Source organism: Melopsittacus undulatus, chromosome 6 (assembly GCF_012275295.1).
Source record: "Melopsittacus undulatus isolate bMelUnd1 chromosome 6, bMelUnd1.mat.Z, whole genome shotgun sequence".
Classification (NCBI taxonomy): Eukaryota; Metazoa; Chordata; class Aves; order Psittaciformes; family Psittaculidae; genus Melopsittacus; species Melopsittacus undulatus.
Genome location: NC_047532.1, coordinates 47,942,786 through 47,960,902, shown reverse-complemented (window position 1 = coordinate 47,960,902; position 18,117 = coordinate 47,942,786). Strand labels below are relative to the sequence as shown.

The following is an 18,117-nucleotide window of genomic DNA, read 5'->3' as shown; positions in this document are numbered from 1 at the left end:
CCTAATAATGCGGCCAAGGAGTACTCCTTGCCTGGCTGTCTGCCAGACCACATGCAGCCTCTCTGCCTCTTTCTTTTTTTTTTTCTTTTACTTTTTTAAACCTTTTCAGACATGGAAATGGAAATGTTGACTCTAAGAAATTCAGCCTTTTCTGTGAAACAGAATGGTGCTAGCTGAGACTTCTTTTTTGTTGTTGAGGAAACCATGATTCAGGGGCCAGGGAGGGGAGACAAAGGGGAAAACTCATGTATTTTGCTTTCACATGTGCTTTATTTTGTCCTCTGACAGGAAGGAGTGAGAAAGGATCTGACCTAGTTGCTGTCAACTGCAATGGAAGTGATTGTATCAGCTCCACCTGCTTAATGTGGGCATTATTCAAGACTGCAAGGACAATGATTTGGAGACAAACCAGCAGCGACTGGTGTGTTCTCAAGGGACAAACGTAACACACTTGTGTACAACGCAAGCAATCCACAATAGTGAGATAGTCTCAAGGCTGGAGAGAAGAAGGCAAGAAAGGGAGGGCTGAACATCTCCACCTGTTTTTCTAGAGACAAAGAGATATTACAAGGAGAGTGCAGCTTGTTCAAACAGTTCAGAGTTTGCTCCACATTTATTCCAGTATACAGAAACAACAAAAGACCTGCACAGAGTGATCCAGCAGCTACAGCTCATGTCAGCTTTCGAAGCCTTATAACTGCAAGGAGTTCAACATGGTTCCTTTATATTCAGAGGAGAGCCTTGACAGAGCAGGCTGGAGGTACCACACACCTGCTATGGATCCATCCCCATGCATCACTGAGCCGCACATGGCATAGCCCTACTGAAGCAGGTCCTGCAGGCCATTCTTTATAGCTAGTCCTCTTGTGAAAGTGCTATCAAAATAACAAAGAAGCCTCTGATAAGCATGTGGGAATCAGTACAGGGTGAAAAAACTGCTGCAGAAGTACCGCAGAGGCACTTAAGTTGTGTTTAAAAAAAAAAGATTAAAGGAAAAAGGGGAAAAGGGGGAAAGTGTACGTTTGCATGTTCCAGCACAAGCAGAAAGCCACAGGTCACTGGTGTAGCTAACTAGGAGGGCAATGGAGGTGTTTGCTGTGCTCTTCTAAACAAAGCGATGCTGTTTCTGAGCAGGTGCCTGCTATCACTGCTCAGGATAGTACTCTGAAACACCCTTATGCCTCTCCTTTTTAAATCAAATTATACACAAAAAGTATTTTGCCCACAGCAGGCTGCTGGTGTATCAATACCACCAGTAAGACCCTGTGAGGTTTTAATAGGCAAGTCATACCAGCAAAGGTTTTATCACCACCTGTTCTGCCTCTACCTCTGTACCCCATTTTCCAGCAATTTTTACTCTGACAACTTCACTGGTTTTCAGCTGAATAGCTGCTCAGAGACTGCAGCCTACTTGCAGACATAGCACATATAGCACAAATGGAAGAGCAGCCCTTCAGCCCATGCTGCACCTTATTCCTCTGGGATCAGGGTAAATAACATCTTGATACCTCATCCAAAGATCTGAGAAATACCAGTGTCTATACCTGACCCTTTCAACTGCTTTATATTTGTAAACATATGTAGCCATATACATACATAGTGATGCCAAATTATACTTAACCAAAACAAATGACATCAGGCACTGAACCCTCATGACCCACATGGGTAAATGTTCCTATGAATTTATCACTTTTACCCTTATACAATCAGGGAGGTGGAAGCAAGCCAGGAACAAGGGCAGGCATCGCCCTTTGCAAACACCTAATGAACCTAACCAAAAACACTAAGCCCCACACCTTTGGAGACATCCCCCTCCACACCCAAATGGGGCAGGCAGTTAGAGATGAAAAAGACTCTCCAGGAAAGCTCTTCTGTAGAAGCTGATATTTCAGCTATTAAAGAAGTTTCTGTTTAAACAGATACCAATTGCACATGCTCAGGAATTTCTCAGTTTTACCACTTAAAAAACACCCAAAGTCAACTTGAGACTTTTCCTTTTTTCTCTCCCTCCTTTATTTGCTCTGTAAACACATTTGTGTCCACCCTGGATTCCATAATGTTCAGGTTTTGTGACAGCAGCTTTGAAGCAGGGCAGCAGCTACTTAGACTCGCTGGGGATGGCAAACCATCTTGGATCCCACCCCTGCCATCAAGGCACACCACAGTGCAGAACCCCACATTGTCCAGCTCCTTTCAAGACCTTCTCCCAGTGTAGGATGAAGTGGAAGCTGTAGTTGGTGCCGTCTGTTCTAGCAGATAACGTTACCAGGAGTGCATGCCCATGAACTCAGCCATGTCCCTCGCAGGTTGAATTTCTCTCACCAAAACCCTACCTGTTAGCAGTGGAGTTTATTTACTAAAGCAGCATAGCAAGTTTACCAGCAGATCAAGGTCTCAACTGCAGCAGGTGGAAGATGTGCTATAACCACAAATACTTTGCAGCCTTTTGAAGAGGCCACTGAGGTCAGCTCAGTGATATGAGCCCAGTGGCATCTCCCATCCCATTCCCAGGCACGCGTCACTTGCCATGCCACGCAAGAGCAGCAGATGGGTACCACCTGAGGGAAAGAGCCCCAGGAGAGCACTCTCCTGTGCACTGATATAATTACGGCTAGCTGCTACAATAGGGCTGCCTATAACGATGCCCCTGAAGACAGCAGGAAGGACAGGATAAAGGAAGTCAGGAAACTTGGATTAATTCCACGAATCCACATGCATACATACATGCTTATATACATTTGCACCCATCAGTGTAGCTTTGGACAAGTCCCTTAGCCTCCCTTCCTTAGTGATCAGCAAATGAAAGGTAATATCACTGCCTTAACCATAGGACTGTGTAAACATTGCAGGTAAGAAAAGGCCCAGTTTCTCCATGTCCACCCATAACTGTAAATAATATAAAATTTCATCAAGGACACACCACTGAAACATCTTGTCAGCCCAAGGGAGCAATCAATGGTACTAGCCCAAAGGGGCTGCTGGCAAATATCCCACAATACTTTCCATTATATCTCTTTATACTTCCTTATGCCTTGCACATCCATTGGCCTTCCTCCCAGAGAGGAAGGCTGGGAGTGACTCCTCTTATCAAAGAGGTCTGCTTCTTCAGTGACATGAAGTTACCTGACAGCAGCCAGGAATCTCTTCAGCCTCTGAAAACACATCATCTCCACCAAGTTCAGCATCAGTCCACCCAGAATGTAAGGTCTGAACCAAAACTCAGACATCTTTTTGCTGGGCTGGCTATGCCACCAACCTGCACACACCAAGAGACACCACCACTAGGGCTAGTAAGCATCTGCAACACCTCAAAGGAGGGGGGAGTGGGAGAGTCATTTTTGGCAATGAAAACGTAATGGAACATTCTGTATCTTTCTATTGTGGAATGAGTCATTTCTAGAGTGACTCGCCTCCTCTTCCCCTTGTTTCCCCACCCTCAAATTACGGACTGCAAGAAATGAGCCGAGATAATGGGCAATTTCAGATGTTCTAAACTCAGGCTCTTCTGCTAGAACAATATGCCATGACAGTAGATGGACTGAGCTCAGGAAATGCCCTTCATTTTCACATGCCTTTTTTCAGCTACAAAAGAGTTGTGTCTAAGTAATAGACAATTAGGAAAGGACTAGAAGGCTGGGGGACTACTTTGGAGAGTAAATGAGTTATCAGAAGGAAGATCTGGAAAGCATCAGCAGTGAAAGGAGACCCAGAAAAACAGATATGGATGAGACATGAGCCTCCAGAAAAAATAAGCAAACTGGAGGGGAATCAGACTGGGGAGAGAAAAGGTCTAGGTGAAGCTACTACTGCTGCTTCAGGAGAACTCTGCGGACTTCCCAATCTACAGGCACTTGCCAGCATATAAATGCCAAACATCAAGGATAAGCAATACAGAGAAAGGGAAATATAGCTGGCAACAGTAAATTCTCCCTTCACTCCTTCAGTCCTTGAGGATGAAACAAAGTCTCTCAGGAAGCTGTGGAAGTCTAAGTATTTCATTAGGAAACTGAAAGATGCATATATAGGAACTAGATGACAAGAGAGTTTTCCAGCTCAGTTCAATGGAAGTTAGTGCAAAGATGTTTTTACTGGGGGGTGAGTATGGCAAAACATAAACCACTGATTCCACCCATATCCCATCAGATGTCATTGAAGTGCAACCTGCTGCACTCGAAAAACCTACCCATGCAATGTATATCAACATTAAATATATATCTATGTATACACACACAAGTTAATCCTCGATTTACTGTGTAAGTCTCTAGAAGACCAACTTTGATGGCATTAAGCAGAAGGTGGCAAGTTACTTATGCACTTGCCTATTAAAACTTAGCAATAGCACACAAACAAGATTGCATAAAACATAACCATCCAGTATCCCACCAGCCACATGGAACATTCGAGCCCCTCCAAAAGCTCTTTCAGCACTGGACTTCATCAAGGATCTATATCCTCCATTCAGAGGAGAAACTGGTACTTCATACACTGGGAGATGACTCATCATAGTAGCTGAGTTACAGCATAGCATTAAGGTCATCTCTACTCTCATCTACAGCATCCCACAGTATCCCCTCCCACAGATGACTTGCTGCTCTTTTTTTCCCTCCTACTTCTTTTCTCAATTTCTACTCTTCCCTTCAATCTCCTTTTCTTTCAGGTCTTCTCACCTCCTTCCATACCCATTTACCTTCCTCTGTCTATCTGCTCCTTAAACACCCTTCTTATAACCAGCAACTCCCATCTCAGAAGTCCTTTTCTTCTAGGAATCTGCTTTATCTTGATTTTAATCTCTAGCCATCACCCATGCCCTTCCTGCCCCAGTCCTCAAAAGCATATTTGTCTGCCTTGAATTGCACTCTTTAGGCCAAGGATTGTCTTCTTCCCTACTTGAAAAGCACAACATACATTTACAGGGCAGGTATATGATAAATAAACTGTCTCTGTGTTACCAGCATGGGCTCCCTCCACAAAGCTCCCTTGGTGTTTGCCTTCCCTCTGCTGCAAAATAATCTACCCATGAAACTTTTCTTCCTTATCTCTCAGTTACAAGGTTATCATGTATATTCATCAGCACTGGTTCAAAAAATAGTTAAAGGATGTGGGGAAACCAAGGGCATTTACCAGCCCTGCTCTCCCATAAGCTCAAACCCCAAGATGTAGAGGAATATGTGAGAACACCACAAGGGGAGAACACAGCCAGACATTACTCACTGGGATCATTTCAAATGCTGCATGCCTCATTTCTATTCAGTTTTCAGTGGGTTTCTGGGCAAGCAAACACACACAGCTGTTTGCTAGGGGAGCATCTACATCAACTTCCACCAGCTGAGTGTGCATCTCAGGAAGGAGGCTGGAAAAGAGACAAGTGGGCTGTTGAAATAGAAAACTGGGGTAAGAAAAAGTCACCCACAACACACAGAGCATCAAGAGGTGACTAAGAGGCAGCCCATGCTCCAAAGACAAAAAAAAACCCCAAGAGTGAATCCACCCCCTCACCATCCATGTCAGAGCTGAGCCAATGCATCAAACCTGCTGGTTGCCCGTATGCAAGGGGGGATTTGAATAGCAGGAATAGCACTTCTCAGGGATCAATGTGATTAAAAATGCTCATTCAAACAAGAAAAGAGGGCAACAGTCCTCGCTAGACAGTTCACAGAGCTGACCCTATCAAATGGCTCCATATCTCAGGAGAACCTGAGCTGTCTGGGGTTTCCCAATAGCTCAAGTTGCTGCCCTCTGGCCCCCTGCATTCCTCCGTCATGTGAGCTTCATCCCCCACCCCCCCACACACCAGCCCCTCACCTACAAACACCCATCTCCAGTCCTCTCTCAGCTCTCAGGAATTCTTCACTGGGAACATGCTCAAAAGCCTCGTCCTTCTCCATCCTCAAAGTCTTAACTATCTCTAGAAAACTATCTGATGCAGCTTTCTTACACTTATACATCTCAGCGGAGAATTAGCTGATAACTAACAAAGCACTGCAGGTAGTGCATATGTCAGGAAGTATAAGTGATAACACCGTTACACTATGAGAAACCTTATCCAGAGGCTTAGGAAAAAATAGGTTTTGTTATTGGTTTCATCTGAACTCACCAGCTATCCTCAGACTACATAGCAAACAGGAATACCTTCAAGTAAATGATTGGGGGTGGGGGGGAACATTCCAACCACCCTGTGACTAGAGACAGTCACCCAGTCAGAAACAAGACAGGCACAATGAAAATCCAGAACAAAAGCTGAGGACAAAGCAATCACCTAGAAAACAACGGGAGATCGGGTAAGAACAATCAAACCAACAAGTATCCCCTCCTACACACTGAATGCACTTTTCTGCATAGCAGCATTTCACAAGATAGAGATTGAAGAGCTGGTGCTTAACGCTGCCCCTGGAGAGTTGCCCAGAAGCTTTTACATTGCTTAGCACCCTGTACATAAAAGGGCAGCATCGGTGACACTCCTTGTGAACTCCCGCTGGCCAAGCTGTCTGGCAGGTATAGCTAAAAAAGCCATTTTTGGAAAATAGTGCCTTTTTATAGCTTATCTCAATGCTGACAGCTGCCTCATGTCTCTAGAAATAGCAGGATGTAACAGCCATGTTTGCAGGGACAGATTTTAAAGGTTCCATCTTCTAAGAAACAACCTACACATCCAGAAACAGAAGGCCAGATTTGTTTTGATACTGGAACCCCCTTCCATATGCTAAGCATACCCACGGATTTGCAAAAACCCTGCTCTGAAAATGGGATGTTCATTCAGCAACAGGCAACAAGTAACTTGCGTCTGCCTTCCTATAGAGTCTGTTCCCAGCATAATCGGCAGCAAAATAGCACACGATTAGGCTGATACTGCCTTTTGCTGAAAATCATTGGCATTTTCTAAGAAAAACAGTGGTGGAGGAGAGCATTAAACACTGGGAAAACAAGTAAAAATACCCTGCAGCTTCAGCTGAACAGCATCTGCCTGTTAGAATCATAGAATAGTTAGGGTTGGAGCTGGAGTGAGACAGAGATCCCAAAGCATTGTTATGAACCATTCAAGGTGATAGAGACACAAGCCACAGGCTGTGTTCCAGGTCAGTCCCACTGCTACAAACCCCAACTACATGAGCCTGGATGAGCCTCTTCAGCCACCCTGCCTCCATCATGTTCATGAGTATGACAGGAATAATGTTATTTTCCTACCTTTTAGCAATAACAAGCTTTTTTAGGTAAAAAGCGCCCAAATCCCAAGAATTTAACACCGGAAGAGATAATGCTAAGGATGTAAATGGCTCAGATTGTAACAGGACCTTGCAAATTTTCCACAACCTTTTACCAGCAACAGCTGGACCAACTGTCTACAGCATCTTCCTCATTACAAGATCTTTTTATTTTATTTTATTTTTTTTAACTGAATGAAGGGGTACTAAAGACAATGACCTGCTGTGAAATGACCGAAATTCCCATGCAAACAACCCATTAGCAGTGTTCGAATGCAATTTAAATTACTAGTTGTTAAAGTGCTCCTCAATTTCATGGTAAGTTTCCAAGGAAAATTACATGCTATGTACTATTTAATTGATTGTTTTCTACTTCTTAACATCCATTTATTCCCTCCTCCTGTCTTTTCCTTAATTTCAAGGGATGGCAATGACTTTTTAGGGAGGAAAGGGGAACAGCTAATGGAGTTGGAGAGGGATTTACCTGAAGAACAAGGATGTAGGAGGGAAGTGACTGCCAAAATTGGGCAGCTTCACTGGAACTTGTCCTTGTGATATTTTCACAGCAGGGGTGTGAGACAGCACAGCACAAGGACTCTTTCCTCCCCACCACAGGCAGCCCAGCTTTCAAAAGCTGATGTTTCTTTAAAACGAAGTCAAGCAATAAGCACAGTTAACTATTAGAAGACAGCAGTAAAGAAACAAGAGCAACATTTTTCCTACTCCTGGGCATGCTAGTCCTTGAACCGACACACTCACTGGAGACAAACAAGTTTCTCTCATTTGGGAGATCTCATCCCAAATGCAAATACCTAGTTCTCAGGGGCAAATTCCCCCCTTAAGTTGACTGAAGAATTAGGCTGCAAGTGAGACCTCCTGCTGCTTGCAACATCTGGTACAGGAGAATGTGTATTATAAAGCTAATAACAACAGACCTGTCTTAAAAGCCTACAATCTATTTAGATCCCAGGAAGAAGCAGCAGTACAATTAGGTGAGGTGCCATCTGGAAATGATGGTGATACGTGTTGGGATCATGTCACACACTAGCTACATCTATCAACTTTATGAAATACCCAATATGACTTTGTTTTCCTTTAAGCAACAGACTCAGAAATATTTTGTGTTCAGAAAAGTATGACTTTATTAGAGTAAGAGAGATAGGTTTAACAGCACCACTTGGCTTTAGGCTGTGAAGTGTGCACCTGTCTGTGGGAGATGAGCATGAACAGTCATGTGGAATCAAAAGATTTGCACTTTTCCGAAGTTTGCCACATGGTGCCTCAGTTTCCATGCCTGCACACCAGGATAATAAAGCTTTCCCCAGCCCGTGGGCACGATTTAGCATTAAAAGGCTCTTAAAGCTTTGCCTACAGAAATAGGAAGTATCAGATGTGTAGAGCCATCTAAGCTCACAACCTTGTCCTGCCTTCATCCCTTCCATGCCCATGTGTGCTGCACATATCTGCAGCAGCTTCTCTTACATGTTGCAGGGCATGTACACCCAGCCCTCAAGTAAATTCCTGAAAGCACCAGAGTCACACAGTGACAGTGTCATCAGTTTGCCACATCCCATACAGTGCCAGCCTTGGATCAATTGCTGCAACAGCTGGGATGAAGGATGGGCTGAGAGCCAATCTTCCTTACATGGGACCTAAAGCAAAACCTCTGTATTTAATACATTATTAGAAGTGATTGAGAGTAGCTTAAAAAAGGAAGGCACGGAGCACACTTGAGGTCCAGTGCCATGGAAGGTTTCTCAGACTTGAGCATTTACCAGGTGCCAAGCTGCAGGAGGGAAAATCTTTATAGATAGCTGTATTAACTTACAGGTCAGCCCTTAATGGCTGTGTTCCTGGAGCAGGATACACTGTGAACCCTGGTTAGCATCAGTGATCATCACTGGATCTGCCCAGATCCTCGAGAAATACCAGATGGAGAGTCTTGGCAGCCTGCAGTCCCAGCCGTGGACATCCTCTATCCTCCAACAGCTCTCCCAGCCCTGCCTGCACCCATTGAGGGGACACATAGGCAGCACGTGCGAGCTCATCCTTCACAGTCCATTCAGCTCTCAAGTCACGTCCTTGCAGCAATGAGATGCTGCACAGAGAAAGATCGGCACATGAAGATTAATGGCCCCAGTGTGCTTCCCCAGGCATGCCAGGTGAGCACTGCCCAGAGCCCTGTGTTATGGCACTCAGGCACTGCTCATCCTTGTCTTCCAAGAAACAGTCTGTCCTGGCAAGCAGAAAAGGGGGAAAACTGCAAGGGGAACAGAACATCACCATTTCCAGTCTCACTATGCTGCCTCCAAAACACCAAGCTCAGCCACAAGCAGCTGGCGAAGCCTGGATGCACCACAGCCATGCACCACCCAGAAGCAGGGTCTGATCCAGGGCATAACCAAGCAGGGGAAGTGCTGTGCAAGGAGGAAGTATTGCTGTCCTGTGGGGCCATGTGTGCACATACAAAAGCAAAGCTCAGCACACAAGGAGTGACACAGACTGCCAGTTCACTGCCTGTCACAGGTTGGCACCACCACACATGACACAGAATGGGCAGCTCCCTGGAGAGTTGCCGGGCTGAGGCTTCAGGTGTTGCAACATCTCCGTATGTCTCCCCAACATCCTGTTTTCCAGTCCATCACCTTCACTGTCTGTTCAGGCCATATACACTTTAGGACAGCAGTTCTTTCCTTTGTGCCAGTATCAAGCCCCTTCCAGTGGGCTGCAGTAATCCAAGTAGCTTGTTGAAACGACAAGGGTTAAAATGCAACTAAAGCCTACAAGCTCCCAATGTGTCCCACCTGCAGGAATAAGCTTCAGCAGTCCCTTCATCATCTTTTGGGGCCAAGTACTTTTCAGCTCACACCCCATCCTTGTGCAAACTAAGCCAAGTATCTATCCCTGCCTAGAACAATTAAGCCAGTTTTGCTCCTCAAGGACCTGCTGCAAATACACATCTCTGGAAAACTAAACCTAAAACCAAGTATTAATCCCTATTTAAAAGGGCAAAGCAACAAGAGATTTAACTAACTAAGGTCTTAAATTTAAAACAAGGAAAGTATGATAACAACAGGTTTGAATCAGACTAAAAACACAAGTTAGTTGAGAAGATACAAGTATCACGAACCAGCAGTAGGAACTATAATGGGTTTTTCACCAACACCCCTTCCCAAGTAAAAGGACAAAGTGCAGTGCTTTCTGTCTGAGGCACAGGACTGGCTGCTATGCACCCCCTTTGAGCAGTGTTAAAAGTACTCTGTACATGTTACATGCTCCAAACAACAAGAGGAATGTGGGATGGTGGATCTCCACTCCAGATTCCCCAGACTGGTTTTAGCTGCCATGAATAAAACAGGAAGCAGAGCATCTTCCAGGTTCCCCTGACACCCCTGATTGCCTGGATAAGCTGCAGTTTCCTTTCAGGAAAAAGAAAGGAAAGGAGGGGGGGGGAAATAAGAGAAGCAGCCAGCTGCAATACCAGAGAGATTGAAAACTTCACACTAAGGAAAACTAATGAATAACAGGAAAAGACGGACACTGAACCTTCATCCAGTTATAGCAGCTAAACTGCTTCAGGTCCCTAACAAAACAGTTAAATATTAACATTTGAGAGAAATATATCTATGCATTATGCAGCCTTTTAAACACACCCTCTGGCTTAAGAGGCAGAAGTCATATTTAAGCTGTATTTCACTTGCTGACCACATGCATATATACTCATTTAACTCTACACTGCTCTGCTGCCTTGCTGCATAAACCACTGAAAATAAAAGAAAGAGCATGACTGAACGAGAGCTGGCTTAAATTATCCTTACACCTAGGCCTGAAGAAACATTCTGCCTTTTGAGATCAATCCATTAAGCCAACTTTCCCTGCTACAGAAGGTTTCATAGGGTCCCTTGATGTTGACTGGAGATTCACGTGCCTACCTCCACCCTCAATGCACACACTTCAATGCAATCCATCTGACTAAACAAAACAAAAAATCCCAAGCTGCTTGCTAAAGCAGCAATGATGCACTTACCAGCATCCAGGCAAGCTCCTTCGCTAACACGCTTCCCTCCTGAGCAGATCAAATTTGGAACAAGGTCCAGGAGCAGGAGAGAACTAAGAACTGACCACAACAAGCTTCCAAAACAAGAAAGGGCGGGGGGGTATGGGGGGATAACCTTACTACAGGAATTCAAATCCTGCTTCCACCAGACCCTGAGTCACCTCCCCTCCCTTGCAATAGATCAGAGCAATGGGTAAACATTTCCAAATATGGAGATCAAAACTCCAAAGGATGTCAAAAAAAAATCATCCTTCTCTCCCTGGCTTTGGCACAGGGAGGACTTGCCCCTCTGGAGCCTGAACTGAGCACATCGCTGTTACTGACTTACACACAGCCTGGACATGGGGCTACATGTCACCTTCTTCACCTGTTCTTTGGAGGCTCCTGGATCTATGGGTGACACTGCATCTCCGTCTCATCCATGGGATGCCTGGTGACATGTGACAGAGGCAGCTCCAGGAGACATCACCCCTTGCCCACCACAAACCATCCTTTCATCCATCACTCATCCACAGAAAACCTCCTAGAACTATTTTTTGGAATACCCTTTGAAGGCACACAGGCAAATTCAGGCTGTGTTTATCATGATACCAGCTTGGCACCAGAGAAGGCAAGGCTCAGCCATCAGTGCCACTGGAGAGGTCCTTGACTGCTGCTGGGACACACAACACAGCATCCTGTGGCAGGCAGGAACAGGAGAGCACTCAGTCTCCCCATCCCTAGGAGAGGGACTTGATGGTCAATGCTTAAGCCCATACAGCAAATTTAGGAGGCAGAACAGGTAAGCTTAGAGGGCACAACTGTCCCTGCAGAGCCTGTCTGCACACAGGAGCAATATATCCAAGCCACCATTCCCAACCTGCAGACAGCAGGAAGGTGACTGCTATGCCTGCCAGCATGAGATGACAACCTCCTGGTAGCTGAAGCCATGGCTCCAGGAGCAGGCAGCCTCTCAGGAATGTGCAAATCAGAACATTTTCAAGGGGAACAGGCTGCTAAGGCAATCCAACCAGACCAGAGTGATTCCCCAGCACCACCCACAAGATGCTATTGAATTTGTAGGGAAGGAATTCCAGAGCTAACTCTGCCCATGTATGGCCAAAACAAACTGTATAAAAGCAACATTATAGTACATCTGGCTTTCACTGGTACTGAAGCGTGGGCTTTGGGAGGAGCCAAAATCTGCAGTGACAGAGGCTGTACAATTACATCCAGTGACTAGGCAGAGGTCAGGGGCCAATGGCAGCATGAGTTTAGCACCCAGTATCACAGGTGATAAAAACACATGTAAATGCTTGCTTTAGAAGAAGAAAAACCCCACCAAATATAAACAAACAAACCCCCCACACTTTAATGCGTTCTAGAATAAGAACCACATTTAACTTCGTGATCCATCATTACCACTGTAAAAAATAAATCTTGCCAGGCAGCACCAGCACATGTCCATTGCACTGGCAGTTATAAAGGTGGTTATAAAAGCTTTAAAGAGCAAACAGCCCAGGTGGCACTAAGTGGTACACCAGGACAACATCAATGCAATGGAGGCTGGGACCAGCTCTCTGTGGGCAGTTAATCAGTTATTTTTCTAAAAACCCACTAAAACCTCCCTCAAAGCCATGTACCCCAAACTGCCCGCAGGCCCACCAAGAGTGTTCTCTGTGGTCAGAAATGGGAGATACACTAAGCACTGTAGTCACCATGGCAGAAGATGCTCCAAAACCAAGGTAAGAAGGGTCAGGTAGGTGCACATTTTACAAACTCTGACTCAGCTTTCCAGCCCCTTACAGAAAAAAATTACCAAGGTATTGCTTGGTAATTTGCAAGGACAAACAGTGGGATGAAATACAGAATAATGTAAGTCAAGAGAGGGAACTAAAACATGGAGGACAAACACCTGGAACAGCAGAAACCCAATCCCAGGCATGCACCAGCCGTTACTACTCTGAGGTTCTGCAGTATGAACAGATCAAGCTTCTCCTTAACAGTTAAATGCCACTACCTTGCCTGCCCTGCCAGCATGGGAAATATTAGCTGTGTCAGCTTGAGAGGCAAAGGGCTTACCAAACAGGAGAGGAATGCAGGCTGCAGTGGCATACCCAGTGGGGACGTGTAAACTAAACCCAGGGGAACACGTGCTGATCTTGCTGCTTCTGCCTTTGCACAGGGGTCAGGCAGGGTACGTTTTACAGCTCTTGGGGCTGAAACATGGGAATAATGTCTTTGAGACCTTAGAGGGACCCCTGTGCCAAAAACTAATGTAGTTGTTAGAGGGGCTGGGAGCTCAGGGGCCTGAGCACATGAGGACAAGCCATTTCTCAGCTCCTTGCAGACAGCCCAGCATTGCTTTTGAATAAGTGCAAGTCGTACCCATCAGATAGGGAAGCATGTGTCTCCTCTGAGCAGCATTTGTTGATGGGAGACCCTTAATACAGCTATTTTCCCAGCTTTATGTTCCCCAAGACAGCATTAAGATCTCCCCTCAGTTTCCAAGCTGAAATGCCGTTATACCCTCTCCCTTGCTACTTTGCTCACATTAGTGTTGGCTAAGCATGACCTGGCATTCAATGCCTCTCCTTTAAGAGCACCTTCTACCCCAAATGACACAGAGGAAAGAAACCAGAGGGACGGACACATCCATGTCCAGCCACATGCAGCCTAACCAGGAGCTCCCTGCTACATGGCACAAGTCCCTGTCCTTGTCACAGTCCTCACCTGGGAATGTAAAAACTTGGGGGCCTAGAAATCCTAGTCAAGCCTCCTGTAGAACACTACAGATAGTTATCAATCAGGCACCAGGTCAGGCTTGGCTAATTCCACTTAAATGACATTATATAAGCAGGGTGACTGAGAATATTTGATCCATAAAAATGTCTTGAAGGGGTAGAAAGCACTACCTGCATGGCATACAGAATAGAGACTACTGCAGTATCACAGGAATACAGACCATGTAATGCAGACAGTGAAGACCAGTGTGCGCAAGAGCAGACTTGGGACTTGCAAGCTGAAGTCCTATGCAGCCAAAAGTTAGCACAAATGTGACAGTTCCAATTTGCAGGCAAAGGCAAAAACCAGGTGCAGAGAAATAAATATAGAAAGAAGTCAGGCAGGCAAATCAGGTGCTGGCTTGTAAAACCTTGGCCAGAAAGGCTCCCCAGGAGGTTGAATCTGGTAGTTTTGCAACAGCTCCTCAGAAATATAGAAGAGACAGAAAAAGGAAAAAAAGGAAAAATAAAAAGAGAACATGAATGCATATGCATTCTTTTATTGCCATATATAGTATATACAGACATTTGGTATATATACCCCCAAGCTCTCATATGTCACCATATAGTATATACTGTATATGCACATCTTTGTTTCCATGTGCCTACTTTTGTGCAGCATGTGTGTGTATATATATATAGTTATGCATTTGTCATGCGTGCATGTCATTACTCCCCAGATAACCTATCCATGTGTGCTGCCATGACAGAGCATGTCTAAAGCCTCAGCACCATAGTCTGGATGACTTCTGAACACTTGCAGCTTCTAGCTGCTCAGCTATCCCCCAACAAAGCCTGTTGGTGCAAGCATCACCCAAGAACCACCAGTTTGTATTGTATTTTCCAGTGATCCCAATCCACCCAGCTCCCTCCACCCTCCATTAGGAGAGGACTTTCATTTTGGCAGAGAACCATGAACGAGGTGTCACCACCAGAAAAGCCACTGATCCTTCTGGGAAGTTGCCCCTCACACCTGTGAAACACGTTTACGTACGGATTCTCACACCACACAGCCTTGGTGGTGGGATGAACTCAGAGCAGGGCTTCTGGAGACACGCAGGGCTCCACAGGAGTCACGACGACAGGTTTCTTTCCCAGCCCTGCAAAGAGAGAGAGAGATACCCATATGATTCACACTGGATGGGCCTCCTGAGGGCTCGTCTCCAGAACTTGCAGTTTAACCCACACAGCTTCTGGGAACTGCAGCATTTTCCTCCCCAACTTTCTTATACAGAAGCCTCCATACTCCTGAAGTCCTTGCACTCCCCATAAGCAAGCATCATCACCTCAAACTGGGCCAACAACCAGCACCAGATATCACAGTCCAGCCAACAACTTGCATTTCCTCAAGCTTATACCTCCCTTACTGATCTTTAAGCCCCTGAGAAATAAGAAGTAAAAGGAGATGCAAAATGAAGCTTAAAACAAGAGAGAATGGTGAATCCATTGCTCATCTCTGACCTCGAGCACAGAGAGGAAGCTAGGAGGCATCATTTAATTAACTTTGTGGGTTTACCACTACACCACAATCCAGCTCACCAGCACTACACTTCAGCACAGCCTTTTCTCTGAGGAACTCTGCCCTATTTCCATTGGGGACTGCCACACTCTTTCCTGTAGCTGCAAAGCAGGCATGACCCTTTCCTGAAGTGACTGACTCGGTGTCATTTTTCCCCTCTGCAGAAGATGAAGGTAGAGCAGAGTGGACAGTCATGCCATGCGACCACTGTCTTTGCACATGGCATGCTACCGAGATAAGCAGCATCTGTATCGCACACTCCTTCCTGCCCCTGCTGGCCCACGGCTAGCATCCCGTCCCAGCCACATCCTGGTCTCTCTGACAGCCCTATCTCTGCTCATGACAAGCACAGGCTTGCCTTGTCATCACCACTAAGCAGAGAAAGTCACTGCTGTTTGCTGCTGTAATGATGGAAATGGGTCAGTTCAGACTGTGTTTACTGCACCTGGGCTGCTCATGAGCATGCATGTGAGCCCACAGAACCAACATGCAGCAAAATGCAGAAGAATGCTGGTGGCTCAGCTCACAGTCCAGATCCCTCCTCTTTGTCACACCCTGAGATGGTGGCTTCCTCCCCCTGCCACCACCCTTGCCCCCCACACCATGCCTGATGCTACAGTATCCAGGACAGAAGGAGGGCTCTCACCTCTCCCAGGCAGTAGTAGATCTCCTTTGCACCAACACTGTATGAGCACAATAAGGTCCACCCTGACCCAGGCAGCACCTTCCCACCTCAGTCCTTCGGTTCCTGTGATAGCACCTAGTCCTGATTCCTTACAGGGCTGGGCAGGTATAAAAGTTCCCACACATCAATGCTTCCCTCAGGTGTGATAAGGACAAACTAAACCAGAGATTACAGTGGGCTCTCCTGTTCACTGTAAGCTTGGGATAAAGATGAATAACTGCAGGGTTTTATTGCTGGTGAACTCAGCCAAAGAACAATTCCTCTCCATTCGTCAAAGAGGAGACAAGTACAAGCAAATATTATGGTTGTGCATGTTTACTTTTCATTTTTAAATGATGTAGAGTTATATACAATTTAGATCCTTCAGGCTCCTGGCAAAATGCCCTTCAGTCTTATCTGCAAAGGCAGAAGACAAAAACATTCCCCTCTGGTTCCAACACCATTTCAATTCAACTCACAACATCAACTCCAGGACCTCCAGGTAAGACAGCATTTCTTGGGACTCAACCTGTGTTTACAAGATCTTGGCTTAGGCTTGTCTTTCATCAGGTTCAACTCACAGAATGTTTACATGAGCCTGAGTTACACGACCTGGCAGACTTGGCTAGTTGAACCGCATCTTCCTGGCTTTACTTTCCACATCCCTGTCCCCATCACCTTGTGACTGGGGTTTCTGCAGCAAGTTAACCAAGACCCCACATATTCTTCTTGAGGCACTCAGCTTAAGCCTGCTGTAAAACCACCCATCCCAGCAGCAAGCGGTGCCCAGCATGGTCCCAGATGGGCAGCAACCCCCTGATGCCCAAGCAATGCACTTCTTCCTGGCCACACATTCACAGCTGGGTAGGACAGGGACAGCCTGTCTGGTCACAACAATATCCACCTGAACTGGTCTATCAAACTACTCTATTTACAATCCCATTTCTTTTTCAGAAGGCAGCAAAAGTCAATCTGGGTCTTTGAGAGCAGAAATACCCAGAAGACACATGTAGAGGTCAGACCCAAGGTACCAGAACAGCTGCTGCTCATCGTACACCATCGAGCCATGATGCCACCACCAAATCAGACCTCTTCAAGACATAATCTCAACAAGTATTTCCCACTGGAGAGCATTTCTTCAGATTTAGACCCCCCAAACCTCAAGATCAGCAGAGCTCCTCTCTCAAAAGTCGCTCTTCTCAGTTGCCTGTACACATCCCTCAGCAAAGAGCACTCGAGAGCCTCACACCAGAGAGGGCTAGACAGAGGATTAGAACAGTGATACCTTAACCGCACCAGCTCTGCTGAGCAAGCAGGCAAAAGATACAGATCTTGAGAGACAACAGCAAGTCCCAAAAAAGGATCTGTCCCTCAGAGCCATGTTCATTCCTGCTTTGGCTCAGGTAGGGAAAGATATATGAGTGCACAGTACAGGCATACCCAAATCATTGCCATCAATTCCAGCATAAGTCTTTCCCTCACTGAAGTCCCCAGAGAAATACATGCAAAGACTGTCCCTAAGGAGTTACCTCTGGATTTCATATATCCCCTAAGAACCCTTACGGGGAATATCCAGGTGCTTTTACAACAGAAATAGTAACAGCAGGCATGTTTTTAGCTCTACAAAATTGAGGTCCTCCTAGTTTAGAACCACCACTAGAGATGCTCAGTGGTCTGTGCACAGATAATTCTGATCTTCATCTTGCAACAAGAAATCACAGTGTTCTATCACAGTCCTGCAGGAGAACTGCAGGAAAGTCTCTTTAATAACACAGCTTTACACTGCCAAGCTCCTGTCTGGCAGAACTCAGTATGACTCTTGTGCCTTTCGATCACCAGCTACAGCAGCTGAGACTTCAGAGCCTGTATACACCTATGTGCAGACATCTGCATCTTAATTTTTATGCCTAGCACAA

At 45.7% G+C, this 18,117-nt stretch overlaps 1 protein-coding gene across 1 annotated transcript in view; it reads right to left on the bottom strand.

The window, feature by feature from the left end:
* The window catches only part of LPP (LIM domain containing preferred translocation partner in lipoma), a 337,577-nt gene that overhangs the window by 296,503 nt on the left and 22,957 nt on the right, over nucleotides 1–18,117 (bottom strand). The window contains exon 2 of the mRNA XM_031043045.2: nucleotides 15,013–15,118. The gene's annotated coding sequence lies outside the window, so the exon portion shown is untranslated. The remainder of the gene's footprint in view (nucleotides 1–15,012; nucleotides 15,119–18,117) is intronic.